The sequence below is a fragment of the Pan paniscus genome, chromosome 8 (assembly GCF_029289425.2).
Source record: "Pan paniscus chromosome 8, NHGRI_mPanPan1-v2.0_pri, whole genome shotgun sequence".
Taxonomy (NCBI): Eukaryota; Metazoa; Chordata; class Mammalia; order Primates; family Hominidae; genus Pan; species Pan paniscus.
Window position 1 is genome coordinate 22,917,171 of NC_073257.2, and position 23,094 is coordinate 22,940,264.

At 40.3% G+C, this 23,094-nt stretch overlaps 1 long non-coding RNA gene across 1 annotated transcript in view; it reads left to right on the forward strand.

Moving 5' to 3' along the window:
• The window catches only part of LOC117974497 (uncharacterized), a 313,480-nt gene extending 292,489 nt beyond the window's left edge, over positions 1-20,991 (forward strand). The window contains exons 4-5 of the long non-coding RNA XR_008619881.1: positions 11,311-11,370; positions 12,017-20,991. This is a non-coding gene — a long non-coding RNA (uncharacterized LOC117974497). The remainder of the gene's footprint in view (positions 1-11,310; positions 11,371-12,016) is intronic.
• Positions 20,992-23,094: the final 2,103 nt, after the last annotated feature.

The window sequence follows — 23,094 nt, forward strand, 5'->3', positions numbered from 1 at the left end:
CCGTAAAAAGAGTGAAATCCTGTCATTCCCAGCAACTTAGATGAGCCTGGAGGACATTATGCTAAGTGAAATAAGTCAAGAACAGAAAGATAAACGTTACATGTTGTCACTCACGTGTGGAAGATATAAAGTTGATCTCACAGAAGAGAGGAGTAAAAGAGTAGTTACTAGAGTCTGGGAAGGGTGGAGGGAGCAGAGGATACAGAGCTATTGGTTGAAGGATATAAAATTACAGCTGGATAGGAGAAATAGGTTCAAATGCTGTCTAGCACTGTAGAATGACAATAGTTAACAATAATATATTTTCAAATAGCTAGAAGAGAGGAGTTTGAATGTTTCTAATACAAAAAGTACTGTGTTTGAGGTCATGGTTATGCTAATTATCCTGATTTAATCAACATACATTGTGTACATCAGAACATCATTATGTACCCCATAAATACGTACGATTATTGTATTATGTGTCAATTAAAAAATAACTTTAAAAAACTAAAATTGATTAGGTAGATGAGAGACTAGATATTTTTAAGGATGTTCAAATTAAATTAATTTTTAACTTAATTTAAAGAACTGAACTGCCTTTTATAAACCCTAAATATATGTGCATTATATATATAATATATGAGTGTGTGTGTGTGTGTGTGTATACATACATATATATTTCAACTTTAGGAAAGTAAATAAAGTTAGTGATGATAAGAACAAATAATTTCTATATATTAAAATTGTCCCATTGGGAATGCAAGACTGGTTCAACATTAAAAATTCAGTCAAAGTAATTTACTATAACATGCTTAAGAAGAAGAAAGGTCACCTCAGTGGGGATTCCAGAAACATGGCAAGCTGGGAATAGAAGTTTGCCTTATAAAGAGTTTACCTATCAGAAGTATACCTGATAAAAAGCACCCATTTATATCAATAGATTGCATATGCTCAATGAGGAAAAACTGAATAATTTCTCTTAAGATCATGGGTAAGGCAAAAATGTTCTCCTACCACTCCTATTCAACATCATACTGGGAGCATTAGACAGTGTAATAAGCCATATTAAAAACTTCTCAAACAAATCTATAAAATTACTCTGAGAACTATTAAGTGAATTTTAGAAAAGTCACAGAATACAAGGATAATACACAAAAATAAATATTTGTGTATGGCAGTGGTGAAGAATTGGAAATCTAAAATTTTTAGTTAAACTTTATGTATAATAACACCAAAACACAACAATACTTAGGTATAAGAAAATCTAAAAATGTGTAGAATTTCTGTGCTAAAAACTACAAAACACCATTTAAATAAATCAAAGAAGGTCTAAATAAATGGAGATACAAACTGCGTTTGAGGAAGAGTCGGTACTGTTACGATGTCAGTCTTCCCAAACTGAACAATTGGTTAAATGCAATCCCAGGCAAAATCCCATCATATATTCTTGTAAATATCACCAGCAATTATAAAATGTATATAGAAAGTCAAAGGAATTAGAATCGAGAAAATAATTTCTGACAAAGAACTTGTATCCGGAATACATAAATAACTCTCAAAACTCAACAAGAAAACATCAAACAAACAAAATAAATTTTGAGAATGGGCAAAATATTTGTACAGACACTTCACCAAAGAAGACATACAGATGGAAAATGAGCACATAAACAGATGCTCAAAATTATTAGCCATTAGAGAAATGCAAATTAAAACAACAATGAAATACACATTTCATAAAAAAAAATCAAAAAAACACTGACGATACCAAATGCTGACAAAGATTTAGAGCAAATGAAATTCTCTTACACTACTGGTGGGAATGCAAAATGGTAGAGCAACGGTAAAAAACAGTTTGGCGGTTTCTTACAAAGCTACACTTACACTTACGATATGAACCACTTATTCCAGTCTTCAATATTTACCCTAGCCAAGTGAAAACTTACTTTCACACAAACACCTGGGCACAAGTGTTTATTGAAACTTTATTTATAACTACCGCTGATTGGAAACAATCCAATGTCCTTAAATCAAGGAAAAGATTATGAATAGAAAATGAATGTTTTCCATGCATACAATGGAATACTATGCAGCAGTAAAAATGAATGAGCTGTTGATTCATGCAGCGACATGAATAAATCTTAAATGCACTTTGCTCAGTGAAAGAAGCATGACGCCAAAGTCTAAATAGCCTGTGATTTATTATGCATGACATTCTGGTAATGGCAAAACTACTGTGGTGGTTGCCAGGATTTGGTGAGGGGTGAGCCGGTGGATGAAAGGACTGGCCACATAGGGGCATCACAAAGGCAACGTTTGGGTGAGAGATTGTTCTGTATGGAAATGTAGTAGTGATCGTTACATGACTACGTGTCTATCAAAACCCTTAGAATTGAACACCAGAAAGAGTGAATTTTACTCCAGGTAAATAATTTTTAAAAAATTTTCCTATTGGTCAAGAAATGAAAAGGTTATAAAAATTATATAGTAAATAACGTGTATTATGTAAATGTATAATTCAAATAGGGTCAGTGTGTGAGGTCAGTATTGCTGAGAGCATCATAATTGATCAGTGTTTAAATTTTATCAGAAAAAGTAAATACGGCAAATATACAAAGAGACAAATTGATAGGAATAATATGTGACTGCAATTTTCTTCAAAAATAAGCCTGTGAGAATGTATGCAGTGTAGCAAAAACCAAATTAGTCTGGATTGACCCAGTCATTTGGACACATATCACTGGTAGATAGATTTAAACGAAAAATTCCTAATCTTTCACATCAGCTAATTCATAAAATTGTGAGGATAGTCTACTGCACATTTCAGGAACATCTTAGCCAAGAATTTGGTCATTGTTATAGAAATGTGCACTGATTGAGACATTTTTGGCCCTACTGGTAACACAAGGCATCCTTATAAAGAATTTGTGAATGCTTTGAACTGTACCCAGCTGCTTTCTGCAGAACAGAGCGTGCTCCACCTGCTAGTAACCTCAGGAGGTTACTACAGTGTTTTGCTTTATAGATTATCAGTCTGTTGTACTACCATTAGGGTTGACAAGGGTAATATCCCACCGTGATTTCTTTTTCTGACCTCCAGAGATTATAAAATGACATTCAGCAGATTTTAGGTATTTGGAACATGCTGGTACTGTTAACCATTATTTTCTTTTTCAGTTGCAAAGCTAACTGGGTAAAAATTCCAAAGACTCTACCCAGGTTCCTATAAAGCAGTAATATAAAAATGTGCTTCTTTTTTTCCATCTAATGTTCTTCTCCTTTTTAATGGTGAAACTATCCTGTGCACTATTTCTCTATTTATAGCCCAGACAATTCAACTCCAGGCAGTTGGTTCTATTGAAAGATAAACAAACTCCTAAGAAACCCCCACTGGTTTGTAAATGGCCAATTGTGCTGACATGACAGGCTGCAGGTGACTGAGCCCATCTGGGGATGTTGCTCATTTGCTACCGAGCTTGGACCACACAGCGTCTTTGGCCAAAGAGCAGCTGGTGATCTCAGCAATTTTATCTCTTAACAAAAAATCAAAACCAATGGCCATATACACAGGTTACAAATATTGGTTGGGTTTTTATCTGATATACCAAACTCCAAAATACCATCTTTACTTCCATTGCCTAATCGGCTCATTGATCTTTGAGGATCATTTAGAGGATTTTATTGAAAAGCCTTGCCTTTGAAAATGTGACTTGGTCCAGTTGGAACAGCTTCAGGCATCTCAGCCTCACATGCCTCCCTCTCTCATTGCTCCTTTCCCTAGTCTTGCCTGACCACTGGGGCAAGATCTTGTACCTTCTTACTTAAATAAAGAGGATAAAGAATGGCAGCTCCTCTCTCAGGAGTGGATTTCTGCATGCCCTTTTTCCATTTTCCATTCTAACCCATGGTTTGCTTGGATCTTCATATCACCCAGTTAATAAACTCACATCGGATCTTCTTGACTGCCGATTAATTAAACACATTACTATACTATCTGGCTACTTCTTTGGTCACAAGTCCATTCTTCCCAATTGTATGTTGACTGCCTCTCATCCAAGGCTTTAAGTATCAAGAATGTCTACTGGCACGCTAACATCTTTCCAAGGTATGGCTCAATCCAGGGCACAATTATTGTTCATAAAGGAAATGGAGAAACTGCCCTTGAAAAAGCAAACAAGGAAGAGACAGTTACGATATAGTTGGTGTGTCTGGATATGGTACTGAAACAATCCTTTGTGATACTGAGAACATTTTTAGACAGAAAACGGAGAAGTAATTTATGGTAGCAGATGAAGGTGACAAGGTATTTTAGGGTCAAAACACAGAGGAATTTACATGATGGTGGGAGTCCCTGAAAGTTCATGGCACAAAACCAGCGCCTTCAGAATTCTTTTTATATAAGAGTGTACTTTGGTAGCAGTACGAAGGCTGGGTTTGAGACAGAGATGACTCTGGACAATAAAACCAGCTACGGGGTTGCTATCATAATTCAGGAGAGAGGATATACCAAGAGCAGTGGGAGCAGAAAGAAGTATCTGCAAGATTTTAAGAAGTATTTAAAATAAAATCCTAGGTTCTCAGCACCAAAAAGATTCTACATAAGAAATAGAAACATGGACTTGGAACAAATTTTAATAACGAAAATCCCAGAACAAAAATCTACTGTCTTTTCACTTTTGCTTAATAATTAAGATTACTTACTGGAGATGACAGAAGACAGTTTAATAACAGTGTACAAACACAGAATGAAAATAAAATGAATACTAATCAATTGTTAAGCTACTATAGCTCATAAGAGGAAGAATTTAGATAGAGTCTAAGATTGAAGATTGGATGAAACTTTATGAACTTTTAATCATCAGCATTATTAAGCAGTCATGATAGGGGTCATAGCTTGTTATACATCAGATGTATAAGAACACTTAGACTTTTCTGGATAGTGAAATGAAAAGGAAATGAATTACACATTTTTAAAGACAAATTCTATTATTTTTTCATTTTATTTAAATTTATATTTTTATATAGCATTTCAATTTTTATATGTAATTATATAATAATAATTTTATTGTTCATTTTCCAGAGTGTTAGTTTATTGATTTACAATCCTATGCTCCATATTAAGGCCATGTTGTCCTGATATCTGTCTCTGCTGGTTCAAGGGAGTAGCCAGACACAACTTCTAAAAAATAGACAAACACACAAAAGTAAAACCATAAACTTTTACAGCTGGAGGAGGTTTCATGGGGTAAGCTATGGCATTAAGAGTCAGCACGTGATATTCATCATCTTCCTCCACTACTACTCATTCCAATTCACTCCAACCTTCAGCTCTGCTCCTGTTGGTCTAAGTTACCTGTCTGGCAAGATGACCTAGACTTTTATTTTGGAGGAATCTGATCCCCTGGCCATCATGTGCTTCTTGGCTGTGGTTGTTTCAACTGACCACTTACAGATGTCACAAGGCATGAAAGCATCTGGAGGTGTTCCAGTAACTCTCATGGATTCTGGACTTCTTCTCTCTGCCCCTATACTATAGGAGTGACCCTCTATCTTCGTGATAATCAGCATCAATTCCTCCTGTCAATATAGTAATTCTTTTTTTTTGTCCCTCTACTACTGGCATGAGGACCCAAATGGCCCTGTGGTAATTGACTTAGGTTTAGTGGAATCCTTTTTGTGTCCCCTGAAGGAAGAATACCACTCCCATCAGGAACTAGGATCTCTAATCCAGAAACACCTAGAGTTGCATGAATGGCAAGCACAGTCTCCAAGTGACTTGATTAGAATTAATAGAGAGAGGATCAACTTCTGTTTCCTTCCTTGGTTCCCAGATGCAGGTTTTTAACTGTCAGTGACACAGCACCATATAACAGCATCTTGTGTGATAGCACTGCATCTCACAGGGTATCCTCTCCATACTGTGGCTTAGCTTTGCCCTTAAGAAGATTCCTTTGTTGCTCTATTAGGGTGTCGGCTTCCGGTGAGCCATTTATGGGAAGACCAATGGAACCCACAGTCATATGTCCACTGCCCTACCTCCTTTGGTGTATAGTGGATGCCTTGAGCTGTCTGACAGTGTGGCTCAGTCACTGCAGTCAAGGGAGACAAAGCCATGCTTAAGATATGGATCATTCTCAATAAGGATGAATCATAGACAGGTAGATGGTGTCTAATGTTAGCAGCTTGTCACCAAGTGCCCAGATGGTCTCCTTGAGGGATTGTAGGGGCAGGACTTTCAGCAGCAATGGCAGCTAGAATCAGCTCGGTGAGATGCAGTTGATGGCAATTAGGCTATCCATGCTTCCATCCCTGCCAGCATGACTCCTCTGTTTATGGACAAACAAAGGGGCCATGAGAGCAGAGGCACCTAAATGAGACATCTTGTTCACCTGGTTTCCAGCCTCTTCTTGGGAATAGGCGTTCTTTGGTGGCCACTGACATGCAATACAGTGTTCTGCACACCTTGTGTTCATGTCATAGGTCCATCCACATACCTCTCCTCAGCTCTCCTCTCCAAGCCACTCACCACTCCCTGGAGTCCATGTGTATTCCTACCTCGGACAACTTCTCCCTCCAAACAAAACACATGATCATACGTACTACTCAAAGCACTGCTACTGAGAACATTTCTCCTAATCACCATATTTCAAGGGCACCCCTGATAGGTCATTAGTGCAATAGCAGCTATTTATACCCTTGCATTGACAAACAAGCTCACCTGCCTATCAGCTGGCAATGGCGTAAAGTGAGGTAAGGCATTAATGTGACATCAGACGTGGAATCTGAGCCACTTGTTTCTGTAACTTATGTGTACTCTCAGGACCTGCTTGGAACCAATTCTGGATGAGTCATTTCCACTGCATAGTGGATCACTATTGCGCCTACTTCACCTTATGACTTAGGGTTATGCCAATACCAGCTCATGATGAATAACTCAGGTGCCATCATCGATTCATGTTGCCTGGTTGAGTCTTCATTATCTCTTTGGGGCCTGTAGCATGTTAGTAGTTGCCTATTAAATTACATGGCCGGGGCAGGCCTGGTGGCTCACACCTGTAATCCCAGCGCTCTGGGAGGCCAAGGCAGGCAGATCACGAGGTCAGGAGTTTCAAGACCAGCCTGGCCAACATAGTGAAACCCCCTCCCTACTAAAAATATAAAAATAAGCCAGGTGTGGTGGCGGGCACCTGCAGTCCCAGCTACTCGGGAGGCTGAAGCAGGCAAATCACTTGAACCCAGGAGGCAGCGGAGGTTGCAGTGAGTCGAGATCGTGCCATTGCACTCCAACCTGGGTGACAGAGCAAGACTCCATCTCAAAAAAAAAGTATATGACCCAGCTTCAGAATCCTGTAGTTCTCTACCACCACTCCCCTACCTAGATTTTTATCTACTGTCTTGGTCAAAATTGTCGAGAACAAATAGTGTGGATGGACGGATGGAAGGATGGGTGGGTAGATGAACAGACAGATAAAAGATAGATAAGAGGAGAAATAGATTTTAAGGAACTGATACACACAGGCAATGGTGGGGCTGGCAAGTCAAAATGTGTAGGTCAGCCCCAAAATTCAAGTAGAATTTCTATGTTGCAGTATTGAGGCAGAATTTCTTCTTCCTCAGGAAGCCCAGTTTTTGTTCTTAAGGTATTCAGTTGATTGGATGAGGCCTTCTCAAATTATGGGAAGTAATATGTTTTACTTCATGTCAACTAATTGTAAATATGGAAATTTAATACAGAAAATACATTCACAGCAACATTTAGACTAGTGTAACAACTGGGCACCATACCCTAGCCAAACTGACATAAAATTAATCATGAGATCCACTATTTATAGCTATAAAACCTTCTCATTTATCAGGCTACATAATCTATGCAGAAGAACTCTTACATCTTCTATCAAAGTTCTCCCTGGGATAGTCTGCTAAGTAGCCTTAGGGAAGGACTGGGGAAGTTAAGTTGTACTCTATATGCTTTCTGTCACATATCAGGGCTCTTCCTTTGGGGCCTCAGATTCTCTTTCAACAGAAGGGCTCTGGGTTTGAGAATTTGCTCAGGTCTAGAATCAGAGGAAGAGCTCATGATTGTCAAACTGTAACAGTTGATATCTGCCTTCTGCTTCCTTGTCCTTGATATCTTGTTTCTGTTATGAAATCAAGTCATGCCTTTGCTGCTGGTCCACCAGTCTCACACATTGGAACACTGTGGTCAGTTAGCCATCACCACAGAGCTTTGTGAGTCAAGACCCCAGGAGCCATTCTGGCTTTGCTGCATGTGACAGTGAATATGTCCATCTAGCTTCAGGTGGCGAAAGGCTGTCACTTGGCCTTGAATATTTTAGAATCTTCTCATCCAAATGACATCTATGGATGCCCAGTTTCAAAGGACATCTAGGGATCTCCCAGTATCAAACCTGACCCACAAAGGACAGTCACCCCTGAGCTCTCTCCATATATAAAATAAGATTGAAGACAAAAAGAAGTATGTCACTGGTTAATATTTCTGTGACAAAGGTACGATTTAAACACCTGGCTGAGTGTGGAGAAAATGATTCATTGGCTATTATAAAGTGAGTTGGGAGTGCTTCTATTCTATGTCTGGAGAGGTTCCTAAGATATTCCTCTCCCCTGAAACCAAGAAGAAGTTACTGCTTACTGTCTCTCCTCATTTGCTAGCTGAAGGATCACATTTTCTTTCCCAAGTAGCATCTAACTGGTAGCATATACAGTGATAAAAATTGGTTAGGTATGGAGTGTGAAGGCAATTTTAATACTGAATTTATTTAGTTCGGAACATTTCTTTTTGTACATGTAAGTGTAACTTAAACAAATCAATTCCGACTGATTAAACTCACTTTACATGGATAATGTACCGTGGACACTCTTTCTACTCGGGTGCTTTCCCCAAAGATCACAGGAAGAGCATTTAGATGTTCCTTTTGCATGTCACCCTGAAACACACAAAATCCAACAGATTCAAAAGGAAACACTGCATTAAATTAATTCAGCTTCAAGTTCAAAGGCTCATCATGTATGATAAACAAAACCAAAGGAAATGATAAGATGCAGTGTCACATTTCATTTAATATCTAAATCCACTCACAACAAGGTAATATTTAATTCACCAGAGCCTTGCTATCTGCTCATATGGCATAGCCCCTTAGGGAAAGAAAAAATCTCAAAGAACCTGGAGCTGGCAAATATAATGTGAAGTTATGAATGATTTAGAGCAGCGGTTCTCAACCTTGGCTGAACTTTATAATCACCTGCGGAGTTAGTAAAATCCCCAGTTCTCTGGCCTCACCTGAGACTAATTAATTCAGAATTTCAGGGGTGAAGACCCAGGCATCAATATTTCTTTAAAGCTCCCCAGGTAATTCTCCTGCACGAGCAAGGCTGAGATCCTCTGATTTAGAGAGTGGTTCTCACAGGGTTGGTAGCCTTCAATGCAGCTGGAGGGCTTGTTTAAGCTCAGATTACTGGATCCCATCCCTAGAATTGTGGCATGAGTAGGTCTGTAAATTGTATTTTAAACAAATTCTCAGGTGATGTTCTTGCTGCTGGTCCAGGGACCACACTTTGAGAACAATTATTTTAGAAGAATCCAGTAAACCTCAGAGAGGAAGTAGATTCTGAGGGACTGCCATTGATGTGGTCATATAAGAAAGATAAAACATGCTTCTCAGCAATTCTGTGGGAAAACAAAACAAAGCTAATCATCTATATGTGAGTTATCTAGAAAGATAAGCTGGTCTAAATAAATAAATGTTCCAGTTTTGGAAAACCGAAGTCCTGTAGAAGGAAAAATTCAACAAGCATGAGAATTTAAATATGAGTGTGTGCCTGAAAAGGAGAGAAGAACATGATTCTGATTTATAATATTTTAACCAAATAAGAAAAGGAGGAAAATCTAAGTCTTAATTAAGTAGGCACTCTCAGGAACAATTTTATAAGTGGCTTCTATTACGAGCATTAGTGGAACAAAACAAACCAGCAAATATGCCTCTAATAATAATGATGATGATGATAAATTTAAATTGGTCTTGGAATATATTGCACAAGCTATATTTGACTTCTTGTGTCTTCATGTTCTGTAAATGTAAACTGTTCTGTAAATCTGAAATATTGCATAACATATAACTAAGCCTCAAACAGAAGAGGAACTGTTTTATGTATTGTTCTGTTCTATGTGAATTAGTCCGTTTTCATGCTGTGGATAAAGACATACCAGAGACTGGGTAATTTATGAAGAAAAACAGGTTTAATGGACTCACAGTTCCACATGGCTGGGGATGCCTCACAATCATGGGGAAAGGCGAAAGGTATGTCTTACGTGGTGGCAGACGAGAGAACGGAGAACCAAGTGAAAGGGGTTTCCCCTTATAAAACCATCAAATCTCGTGAAACTTGTTCACCACCACAAGAATAGTATGGGGGAAACTGTGCCCATGATTCAATGATCTCCCACTTGTTCCTTCCTACCACACATGGGGATTATGGGAGCTACAATTCAAGATGAGATTTGGGTGGAGACACAGCCAAACCATATCACTATGCTAATACCAAGAATGAATAGCATTATCAGTATGGCGCCTGCCACAAAGTAAACCCAGGGAAGAGAGCCATTAAGCACATGCTGATGGATGGATAGACAGCTGTGTATGGGAATAGATGTTTTCATCTTGAACTTTGAGGTTGGTTGGTTAGTTGGTTTTCTGGCACATATTATGTATGAATGTGATGTGATTTAGTCCAGGGAACTCTAAACTGGTTCTCAAAAGAAGACTTCCTGGACTTGCCTTCTCTGTCACCCAGTCCACAATGTCATTGATGTTCATCAGGAAAGCCAGAATCTCAGGGAGGACAACCTGACAGAGTCTACCTATAGGGAAGTGACAATGAGACAAGACAGGCACAGAACTCTTTGCTGTGAGAGAATCCATGCTTTTGGGAGACAGTTCTCTATGGGTCTCTGTACTTCTGCACATCTTATAAACAGAGACACTGGCAACTTCTGCTTCAGACTATCTTTTCAGGGATGTTTGTGTAGTGAAGACAGATTGTTTCCAGGAGAAGGCAGATTTGTTTGCCCACTAATATGATAAAGATAATGGCTCCCTCTGGGGCAAAGGTGGGAGATGCTTGATGGTGGCCCTTTTAAAAGATTGGGATTTCCTAGGTTTGGGGTTCCTCAATTCTGACACAAACCCAGTGTATGAGCAGAAGCTGCCTGGTCCTACAGTCAAAATGAAGTCCAAAGGAAGAGGAACTGGTGTTAGCACGGAGCTCTGCTGGCTACGGTATTGTGAGTGATAAAATCCTTTCTCTTTGATGCAGGAGATTGGAGTCTTCTGCTGACATCAAGGAAGCTGTGTCAGGCTAACTTGTTGGCTTAAAGTAAGTTAAATTTCAGACCTTTCACTGTGTTAACAAATACCAAAGCAACATCTGTGCATGCGTGGTTAATGTGACTATGTCATAACAGAAGAAAAGTAGGGAAAAAAAACAAACTATGAATAGGGGCCATGTTGTTAAAGAAATTATGGTACAGCCCAACAATGGAACACTATATTGCCTTAAAGAAGAATGTCATAGACATGTAGATACCAACATGGAAATAAATTCAAGATATTTTGTTATGTTAGCAAATATATTATATATTACATTGAAATTATTATAAAGAAATTAAACTGAAAGTATTTACCCTAAACTACTGCCAATGCTTCTTGGAATTTTAGGAAAAATTTAGTTTTGTTTTTTGTATTTTGCAATTATTGCATTGTTTACTACACAATTTCTTTTCCATTTCAAAAATAAGAAAGACAACTTTTAAAAGTACTTTTTAAAATGATTTAAATAAAGGTTAATGACAAACTAAGAACGTAGTTTCCAGAAGCAAAGACTCCATTTCCCCTTCACAAAAAATCTCTATCATATGACCATGTTCCTGTCAATGAAGTATTAGCAGATGTGTCCCGTGTGCCTTCCACTGAGTATATTTGAAGGGACAAAGCATGTCTTTTTTGCCCCTTCCTTTTCCCAGGAATACAGACTGGATGGCTGGAACATGGGCAACTAACGGGGCCATGAAGCAAAAGCCACATATTGAGGATGGCAGAGGTAAAAAAAAAAATCAAGAGACTTTGGAATCCTAACAGCACACAGTGCCATGCCTGCATAGCTTTTCCTGAATCCAGACTTCCAGAACAAGAGAGAAAAATGAACTTCAATTGCTTTTAGCTACTGTTATTTTAAACTGTGGGCTACTCTAAGCTGAGCCATACTCTAAAAGTTACAATGGCAAAGGATCAGGCCTCTATTTCAAACACTGGTTCCTAGGATGTTGGCAGAATAAACATAAATGCAGTAAGAATATCACAACTAGCATACGACTTTGGAAGGAGAAGAGAAATACTCCGTCATAATTTCTGAAGTCCTAGCAGGACTCTGAGGCTTCTATCACTGTTTACAGAAAACTAATATCCTGCTGATATCATGACAGAAGAAGTTGAAAAGGCCTCTTTTGAAGCTGTCTTCCAGAATGTAGGAAGTGAATCACACTTCTCCGTTCATTAAACAGGTTGCATTAACTTCCTAGAAGACCAGAAAATTAATACAGAATAGAGGAGCCTACCTCCCAGTGAAAGGACATTTAATTAGTAGATCTATGCGAGTTACTTTTCTAGCTAGAGTTTTTCAATTTGGAACTTTTCTGAACAGCTATTACACAATCTTAACAAGAATGTACAGAAAATCAATAAACTGAAAAGTTCAATGTAGTATAATATGACTAAACTTGGAAATATTGTGCAATGCGGCATTATACTGAGCTAATCCTAGCAGATTCTTTTCTTGTTACTACAATCCCTCCTAATGCATTATAGTCCTCAGGTAATGTACTTTTACTTTAAGGCAAAGTCATTTCTGTGCAGCAGGGAGTGATCCCTTGAGGAAATTTGATCTCAAGTCTTTTTTTTTATTTATTTAAAGCAAAATGAATGTCAGGTAAAATGTCTAGATAACCCCTTGAAAACTCAGAACTCATGCACACTGAATAATTGCTATGTGAAGTAAAGAATGAGTAAATGCATGAAATAGCAAATACAGCAGGATTGTTTTCAGATCAGTAAACTGTGCATAGGTTATGCAATGCTAGGACTAAGACCATTCTGGAGCACAGGAGTGTATGATTTTTCCCATGGATTTGTGAAGGAGAGATCAGCTTTTAAGATTTCTTTTAGTGGGGAGGGGAGTTCTTTTTATTCTTTGAATTTGGGAGTTGGATCTCAAGATCATCCTGTAATAGTCAATGGGTCCTAAATCCAATGGCATGTGTCCTTTTAAAAGACTCACAAAGGAGGCCAACCAAAGAGAAAGAAGCAGTGTAACTATGGAGGCAGAGACTGGAGTGATGTAGCCACAAGCTGAGGAATGCCAGCCACCACCATTAGCTGGAGGAGGCAAGGAATGAAAGACAATTTCCCCTAGAACCTCTGGAGAGAGTGTGCCCCTGCTGACCCCTGCAGTTTGGACTTCTGGCCTCCAGAACTCTGAGAGAATACATTTCTCTTGCATTCAGCAACAGGTTTGTCATCATCTGTTCTGGAAGTCACAGAAATCTAATCCACCCATGACGCCCATGAAGTAGATACCATCTTTATTCACATTTTACAGACAAGGAAACAAAAGGAGAGATCAGCTCTTAAGATTTTTTTTGAGGGGGATGGAGTTCATTTTATTCTTTGAATTTTGGAGTTGTTGAATTTAACCTGCCTCTAAAACTGGCATGCTTGTCAATTTCATCCATGTGTGACTTTATGAATAACTGGAAATTCAAATGCTCTCAGTTGTGGATGATTTCTTTCTTCTTTCTCATCTATCAATAACAACCCCCCAAAATGTTAAGAAAATCTTGACGTATTCTATTCAAAATGTTCATCTGTTTGTAAATTAGCATAGCCGTGCCATTGGCTAGATCTCAAGATTGTCCAGGCCCACTCAATGTGATGCCCCTTGATACAGAATGGACAAAGAAGCCAGGGTTTCCCAGGCCCACCTATTAGGATAAGTCAGGAACTAAATTAGCTGGTCCAGCTTTTGGAACTGACAGCGGAGAGGTCAGAAGGGAAAAATACATCATGTGTGGGGTAGAGTTGACTCAGATCATGACTACCACTGGTGTCTCCCTGATAAGGCAGACAAGCAGAAACATCTGGAGGTTTGGTTCTGACCAAAGAAAAAGAACAGTCAGAATGTGGAATGCAAAGTATACAATTATTTCAAATCATAGCTGGAGGTATCCAGAAGTATGGTCCAAGTGACTATAGGTCGGGAGTAGTTGTCCAGAACCTGGAAAAGAGACTGAAAAGGTGAGACAGCCAAGAAGACAGGCATTCTCAGGCAGGCCATCAGAAAGAGGCTCTGGAACAGGGACAGGAGAGATGCTCCCTCAAACTCAAGTGGTACAACTTGAAGAATCCTGCTCCAGAAACCCCAACATCGAAACGGAAGTTACCTTTGGTTGGGAAACAATGGAAGACCCCAGTGGAAACTGAATCCTGAGACTTGGGACTCAATATGGCAACTTAAAGAAAATGAGAAGACTTCAAAAAATAAGTTGAAAAGAAAACCAAGGGAAAAAAGTAGAAGGGAGAAGGAAAAGAAAAGGAGGGAGAGTGGGAGAAGGAAAGGAGAAATATTTAATAATCCTTTATTACAGGCAAGAAATTGTTCCAGCTATTCTACTTGTATTCACTCATTGAATCTTTACAACCCCATTTTAGTGAGTTGAATGGTGCCCCAAAGAGATATATAATGTTCTAATTCCCAGAACCCATTCATTTTACACTATTTGAAAAAAAAAATCTTTGCATATATAATTAAGGATCTCGAGATCATCCTGAAATAATCAATGGGCCCTAAAGCCAATGGTAAGTGTGCTTTTAAGGGACTCACACAGGAGGCCAACAGAAGAGAAAGAAGCAGTCTAACTATGGAGGCAGAGATTGGAGTGATGCAGCCACAAGCTGAGGAATGCCAGCCACCACCATTAGCTGGAGGAGGCAAGGAATGAAAGATGATTTCCCCTAGAGCCTCTGGAGGGAGTGTGCCCCTGCTGACTCCGGCAGTTTGGACTTCTGGCCTCCAGAACTCTGAGACAATACATTTCTCTTGCATTCAGCAACAGGTTTCTTATCATTTGTTCTGGCAGACACAGAAATCTAATCCACCCATAAGGTAGATACCATCCTTATTCACATTTTACAGACAAGGAAACAAAACCTCAGGTGGAGAGAGACGCCCAAGGTTATCCAGCTAAAAAGTGGCAGGATGAGAACTGGAAGGAATTCATGCAGTCTGGGTCCAGAACCCACACCCTCAACCCCTATACTAACTAGATCATTGATTCACAAAACAGGAGAATTACTCAATGTATCATCTCATGCTGTAAGGAAGCTGGAGCTGCCTCCCTGCTTTCATCATGGCCAGAAAACAACACAGGCTGGAACTTGCAAGCTGTTAGTGACTTTAGCCAAGAAACTGGGAAAATAAAAGATGAAGAAATGATGCAGGCGGGAACACTACTGCTCCAACAATGAAATATCACTTAGGAGCTCTCTTATTATCCTATCTGCCTAACATAATCAAAGAAGATTTAGATTAATAAGCATGATGATTGGGGTGTAATCCACAGCCAGATAATGATAAAACTATGAATCCAATATAACGTTTTAAAAAATACCAAAAATAGTATGATTATATAGATGTATCATCTCCTTTGTCAGAAATACAGTTTATCTCAACATTACTGAATAGACTCAGGAAAGGATAAAAATATGTACGTCACTTCTGTATCCAAAATAGAAGTAAAGATTAGAAATAAGATGTTATACCAGAACTGAAACAGATGGACTTGGAATTATGGGGCATGAACAGCACAGGTATGGAGCTCTGTGTGAAGATTCAGGAGCCCTGCAAGGAAGTGCAGAGGGAAGTCGTGAACCTCATGTGTAACTCAGCTCTCCTTAGAAGCCATCTGCTCCCTTGAGACACTTTTTTTCTCTAATTCCTTCTTCATCATGTCCTGGGCCACATAATATACCTCCTTATCTTTTGATATTCATGTGCATGAGTTGGGGAGTGGCCAACGGTTACTGGTAACTATTTAACAACCTAGCTCCCCACAACCAGAAAGCCTAACATGTAGTGTTTGCCAATGCCTATGGTGTAAATACTCCCACCATGGTAAATTCACGCTACCCAAATGCCATAGCTGAACCATCACCCACCATTATATACTGTTGCCACCATACAGATACACTAGGCATGAATAACCTCAGAGCATGTATAATGGTAAAACGTACTAAAATAATCAGAAAGTGATATTCTGAAGATTTGTTACTTCTGTTATTTAATACAACTTATTTTATTATGCTTATATAATTTTTAATTTTTGTGGGTACATAGTAGGTGCATATACTTATGGGGCACATGAGATGTTTTGGTACAGACGTGCAATGCATAATAATCACATCATAGAGAACGGGGTCTCCATCCCCTCAAGCATTTATCTTCAGTGTTACAAACAACTAAGGGTTTTGGTTGTAACACTAAGATGCTCGAGTATAATCACTTATACCCTTTAGCTGTTTTAAAACGTACAATTATTATTGACTATAGTCACCCTGTTTTGCTATGAAATAACAGGTCTTATTCATTATTTATAACTTTTTTTTGTACCCATTAACCATCCCTACCTCCCCGCCACCCCACTCCTACCCTTCCCAGACTCTGGTAACCGTTTTTTTACTCTTTATATCCGTGAGTTCAATTGTTTTTGGAGTTTTTGTTTGTTTGTTTTTGAGACACAGTCTCACTCTGTCACCCAGGCTGGAGTGCAGTGGTGTGATCTCAGATCACTGCAACCTCCGCCTCCCGGGTTCAAACAGTTGTCTTGCCTCAGCCTCTCAAGTAGCTGGGATTACAGGCACACAGCATCACGCCCGGCTAATTTTTGTATTTTTAGTAGAGACGGGGTTTCACTACATCGGCTTTGCTGGTCTCGAACTCCTGACCTCAAGTGATCTGCCTGCCTTGGCCTCCCAAAGTGCTAGGATTACAGGCATGAGCCACCACGTCTGGCCCTGATTTTATTTTTAGATCCCACAAATAAGCGACATGTAAAGTGATAGGTAATGTTCTCACTTATTTGTGGAATGTTTGTCTTTCTGTGTCTGGGTTATTTCACTTAACCTATGATCTCCAGTTTCCCTCATGTTGTTGTGAATGACAGGATCTCACTCTTTTTAGTGGCCGAACAGTACTCCATTATGTATATGTACCACATTTTCTTTATCCGTTCATCTATTGATGGACACTTAGGTTGCTTCCAAATCTTGGCTATTGTGAACAGTGCTGCAACACTGCAGATATCTCAATATACTGATTGCCTTTTTTAGGGTACACACCCAGCAGTGGGATTGCTGGGTCATATAGTAGCTCTGTTTTTAGTGTTTTAGGGGACCTCCAAACTGTTCTCCATAGTGATTGCACTAATTTACATTCCTACCAAAACCGTACAAGGATTCCCCTTTCTCCACATCCTCACCAGCATTTGTTATTGTCTGTCTTTTGGATATAAACTACTTTAACTGGGGTGAGATGATGTCTTTTTTTTTTTTTTTTTTGAGATGGAGTCTCAGTCTCCCAGGCTGGAGTGCAATGGCACAATCTCAGCTCACTGCAACCTCTGCACCCTGGGATCAAGCAATTGTCCTGCCTAAGCCTCCCAAGTAACTGGGATTACAGGCACCCACCATCATGCCCAGCTAATTTTTGTATTTTTGTAGAGATGGGGATTCACCATGTTGTCCAGGCTGGCTTTGAACTCCTGACCTCATGTGATCCGCCCACCTCCTCAGACTCCTAAAGTGCTGGGATTACAGGAGTGAGCCACCGTGCCCAGCCTGAGACCATATCTCATTGCAGTTTTAATAATAGCTGTGTTTAACAACAGACTTACAAAATTCCTGAGAATATTCATGGGCAAGCAGGAGCTCACTCCAGCACACAACTGGGAGGTGGATGAAGGCTCCTCCTCACCTCCATCTTTGAAGTCCTGTTTTTCTTCAATCACTTTGGATTTTGAAGTCTTTCATCATGCCATGCCAACAGTCCCTTGGTGGCTCCACTCAGTGCTTATTCTGAACACTAAATTCTTTATTCTCTGACATATAACTGGCACAATGCTATGTCATAGGCATTTACAGGTGGGAGGATGCAGTGTTTTATATTAAATACCTTCCAGAACTCAAAATTGAATATTGTTATGTGGCCACCCTGACCCTGGGAGTTCTCTCTGACCACCTATCTCCATGGAGCTTCTCTTTGACTCACTGACCACTCCCTCTTTTTTCTTCTTGTTTGTTCCTGACTAAAAAAATCCTATTTATTCATTCTACAAGAAATAGCAGTCAGCACTTGCCCCCAATCTCCTTCCAAAACATGTCCACATACCTTGAACTTTCACATCTAAAGAAGTTCATTGAGGTCTTTGTTTTATTTGTTTGAAAACAAATAATTTTCAGCCTAAGAGGAATCTGGAGCTATTTGGTACATTAATATTAATATTGCCAATGCTTACTATGGCAGCAAGTAAAGATAATGCCATACATTGATTTCATAGAATCGCTGCCTCAGCATCCACTATTTTTTTTTTTTTTTTTTTGAGATGGAGTCTTGCTCTGTTGCCCAGGCTGGATTGCAGTGGTGTGATCTCAGCTCACTGCAACCTCCACCTCCCAGGTTCAAGTGATTCTCCTGCCTCAGCCTCCCAAGTAGCTGGGATTATAGGTGCCTGCCACCACGCCCTGCTAATTTTTGTATTTTTTAGTAGAGACAGGGTTTCACAATGTTGGCCAGGCTGGTCTTGACCTCCTGACCTCAGGTGATCCGCCCTCCTCCACCTCCCAAAGTGTTGGGATTACAGGCGTGAGCCACCGCTCCTGGCTGGCATCCACTTTTAGGCCTGATATAAGTTGTCTGAAACCCAGTGGTGTCCCATCACCTTCGGCCTGGTTAAGACTGTCCCGCCATGTGTCATGTTTGCTATACAGCCCACGTGTTCTTCATCTCACTGATGCAAACCCCAACACACCCCACAGCTGCTGGCCATGATTGAACCTAATGATCAACACCAGAGTCCTGTCAATAACATTCCCCTTTGCACGTGTTTCCTCTAAACCAATCAATACACAACCTCCCCTGAGGGAGCATGCCTGAGGGCCCTAGTAAAGCCCCAGTTCCAGAAGCTCTCCCTCTTTGGCTTCAACTCCCTGCCTGAGATACCTGCTGCCTCCAGACCTCCCGTCGACAGCACCCTGGCCTCCCTGGAATCTGTAAGTAAGACATTTTTTCTGTTTTATGCATTTTGGCTTCACTTCCTCGTTGTGTCTCACCTGACACACCAAACCTACCCAGGCGTCTTCTAGAGAGTGCCTATCTTGGCTTACGGTCCTTCTTGACAGAAATCAAATTGGAAAGGAACTGTAACAGCAGAAATAACGGCAGATAAGGAGCATGTTATTATCAGAGACCACGACAACATAGTTCATTTTCTTAAAATTGAATAGTGGTTATAGAATCAAATTTATGTGAATTACGTATTTTCAAAAACATGGATAATTAAACCCGGCATTTTTGGATTCCTAAATATATTGCCCACATTACATGTAAACAAACATGTTTTGTATCTTCAGTTATTTAATGCGAGTTTTTAACAAATTCAGTTATTATGAGGTAGATCCAATAATTTTTCTTTCTAATTGTAAACCTAAAATTAGAGTTTGCAGATTCTCTTGAGACAGTCTTCAATTAAATATCATACTAATGCATTTTACGTAATTCATTCAATATACATATTATTAAAATAATATATTCCAGTCAGTGAGCTCAGCATGGGTCTACACAGATGAAAGATGTGCTTTCTCCCTTAGATAAGCCTATATTCCATTGGGGGAAGGAAAAATAAAAGAGGCAAAAGTCAGCAATCCCAGTTGAAAGAATCAGGGGAAATTTCTTCGGAAGAGATGGTGGAAGAACAATTGAGGGAGCTTGGGTATGGCCAGGCATGTAAGGAGTAAAAAAGGACCTTGTATGTTCTGTTGTGAGATTATCACAATTTGACCTTTTTATTTTTTCTTATTCTTTTTGAGATTGAGTTTCACTCTTGTTGCTCAGGCTGGAGTGCAATGGTGCCATCTTGGCTTACCGCAACCTCCGCCCCCCAGGTTCAAGTGATTCTCCTCTCTCAGCCTCTGGAGTAGCTGGGATTACACGCGCCCGCCACCACGCCTGGCTAATTTTGTATTTTTAGAAGAGACTGGGTTTCTCCATGTTGGTCAGGCTGGTCTCGAGCTCCCAACCCCAGGTGATCCACCCGCCTCAGCTTCCCAAAGTGCTGGGATTACAGGCATGAGTCACCGTGCCTAGCCTACAATTTGACCTATTTTAAGAGGAGCGTTACTTTTCTACATGTGTCCCTTAGAATGGAATGAATCTGAGGTAAGCAATAGAGCCAAGAGGACCAGTTAGGATAACATATAATAATCTAAGTGAAAATTCTGAGGCTCTGACTCAGTAACAGGAGGAATGGAAAGAAGAGGGGCATGTGGCAGCCGCAGAAGTGCACTCGGGTTTGCCTTCAAGAAAGGACTTGTTCAGTCCCAAGGAGTACAGTTCCCCAACCTCCTCTAGCGGCAATGTTCTGGGCATCTGCCATTGCACTGGAATTGAGTTCCCACTCACCCCACGTAGCCCTAAGCCAATGGCTGCACATGGCCACAACACTAGGATTTAGCCGTTCTTGTCCAACTTTGTTCTCGTCTAATGGCCAGTCCTGAGGCTTAAGTTTCTTACTGAGTTGACCTAGACTTTTGTAGGTGCCAGGTTGTCTGAAACTTCGTGCCTGATCCTGTTTCCTCTTCCCTTTCTCCTCTCCGATGTCTCTGAACACTCTTCCTGCCCAGTTCTGCTGCTTCTCTCCTCTATCTTTGACAAGCATTGCCCCTGAATAAACTGCTTGCACTCATGTCTCCATCTCAATCTCTACTTACTGGGAAATGCACTTGCCACAGGATATTTGAGAATAATTACAAGACAAAATTCACAGGAATGTTTTGGCATAAAATAAGTATGATTCAAAGACAACACTGGCTTTCTGCTTGAATGTTACTTCGGCTCACCAAAACAGGGTCACAGGAAAGAGAGTGAGTCTGGACCTGGGTGGTTTGGGATGTGGTGAAACTGATTCCTGTGGGGTGTGCAATAGACTGGCCCTGTAAGCAATTATAAACCTAGGCTGAGGGCTCAGAAGAGAGCTCCCAGGTCTCTCTATATGTGTTAAGGAGGAATATCTTGTAGTTACAAGCATTTAGCTCACTAGCCCTGATTAATAGTGGTACAACTGTAAACTGCAACTGCTACACAATTCTACCATTAACGTGAATATTTGTGGTTACTACTTGTAATTATATTGTGTTATACACAATACATCCATGTCTTCTCCAATTGAATAGTAAGTAGTTAGCACGTAGACCCCACACCCTAAACAGAGCTCTTCTGTTCACTGGTTATATAAACTGGGGTAACATTGTTTTTAACATTGGTACAAACCGGGGTTAGAACAATTTTGTGCCTCAGTTTATTTTTCAGTTGTAAAATGGGATCAAAATAGTACTGACCTCACAGAGTTGCTTTGAAGATGAAATGCAACAACAAGCCTTTAAAGGAGTGCCTGAAATGGAAATGTCTCTGCAAACCATTACATGCTGCTGTATCTCCTGTAGTGCCTAGCAGGGTGATTTTTGAGAGAGAGTGGGAGAAATAGAGAAGGAGAGAGGGGGGGGACATGGAGAGAGAGAGGGAAAGAGAGCAGGGCAAGGACATGGAGAGAGAGGGAGAGAAAGAGAGAAAGGCAAGAAAAAGACAGAAAGTCTAAATGTAATATGTTTCCAGACAATAAACCAGACACAAGTAGAAGGAAGAATAAGAGTTATTACCCTAAAGAACAGTATTTATAAAGGTCAGTGCTACCTGGTTTAACTCCAAGCTGTTCTCTGCCACATCTCCCCCAGTTTCCTAGAATTCACAGCAAGGAAGGAGCAAGGGGGTAAATCCTCCCAATCTCTGCCTAAGAACATTATTGTCAGGATTACTTTGCTTGTTCCTGTACCCCTGGGAAATTTTACAGTCATCTACTCCAGCACCCTCCATTTGTGTGATACTGTGAAATACGTATTTGGTCCTTAGCCCTGTTTCCTGGCATACACCTCCAAAAATCGTTGGAATATCCACGGTGATGTCTTTTGCACACTAATGAGATGACTGGTGGTTTGGTTCCCTAGGTGGCTTCAGGGTGGGTGCTGGCCACTGAGAAGATCAAGGCAGCATTAGAGGTTTGGGAATTTCAGCCCCACTCCACAACCTCTGGGGAGGCAAGAAGGGCTGAAGGTGATGACAGTTATTACCAATGACCAATGGTTTAATCAGACATGCCTACAGAATGAAGTCTCCATGAAAACTCAAAAGGACAGGGTTCAGGGAGACTCTGGATAGCTGAACATGTGGAGGTTGCAGAAGGTGGCACACAAGGAGAGCATGGGAGCTCCACACCCCTTCCAAAATCTCACCCTATGCATCTCTTCTGTATCCTTCATAATAGATCAGTATGTTTGTTTTCCTGAGTTCTGAGAGCCACTCTGGCAAATTCATCAAACACTAGGAGGGGGTCGTGGGATGCCCAATTTAGCCATTAGGTGAGCCCAAGCAAGGTGGCATCTATGCCAAAGTTGGGGAGCTGTAGTGGCATAGAGCAGAGTGTTGGAACCTGACCAGGTTCAGAAGGTGTGGGATGGGGAAGACTACCAGTTTGGGCTTTCAGAGCCCCAGAGTATGGGGTTTCATAGCCGTTTGGTCAGAAGCACGGGTAAAAACCTAGGGCTTGAGATAGGCACTGGAGGAGGAGGGCAGTCTTAGGACTGAGCTCTCAACCTACGGGATCTGATTCTACCTCCAGGTAGAGGGTGTCAGAATTGAATTGGATTGGTGGATACCCAGCTGGTG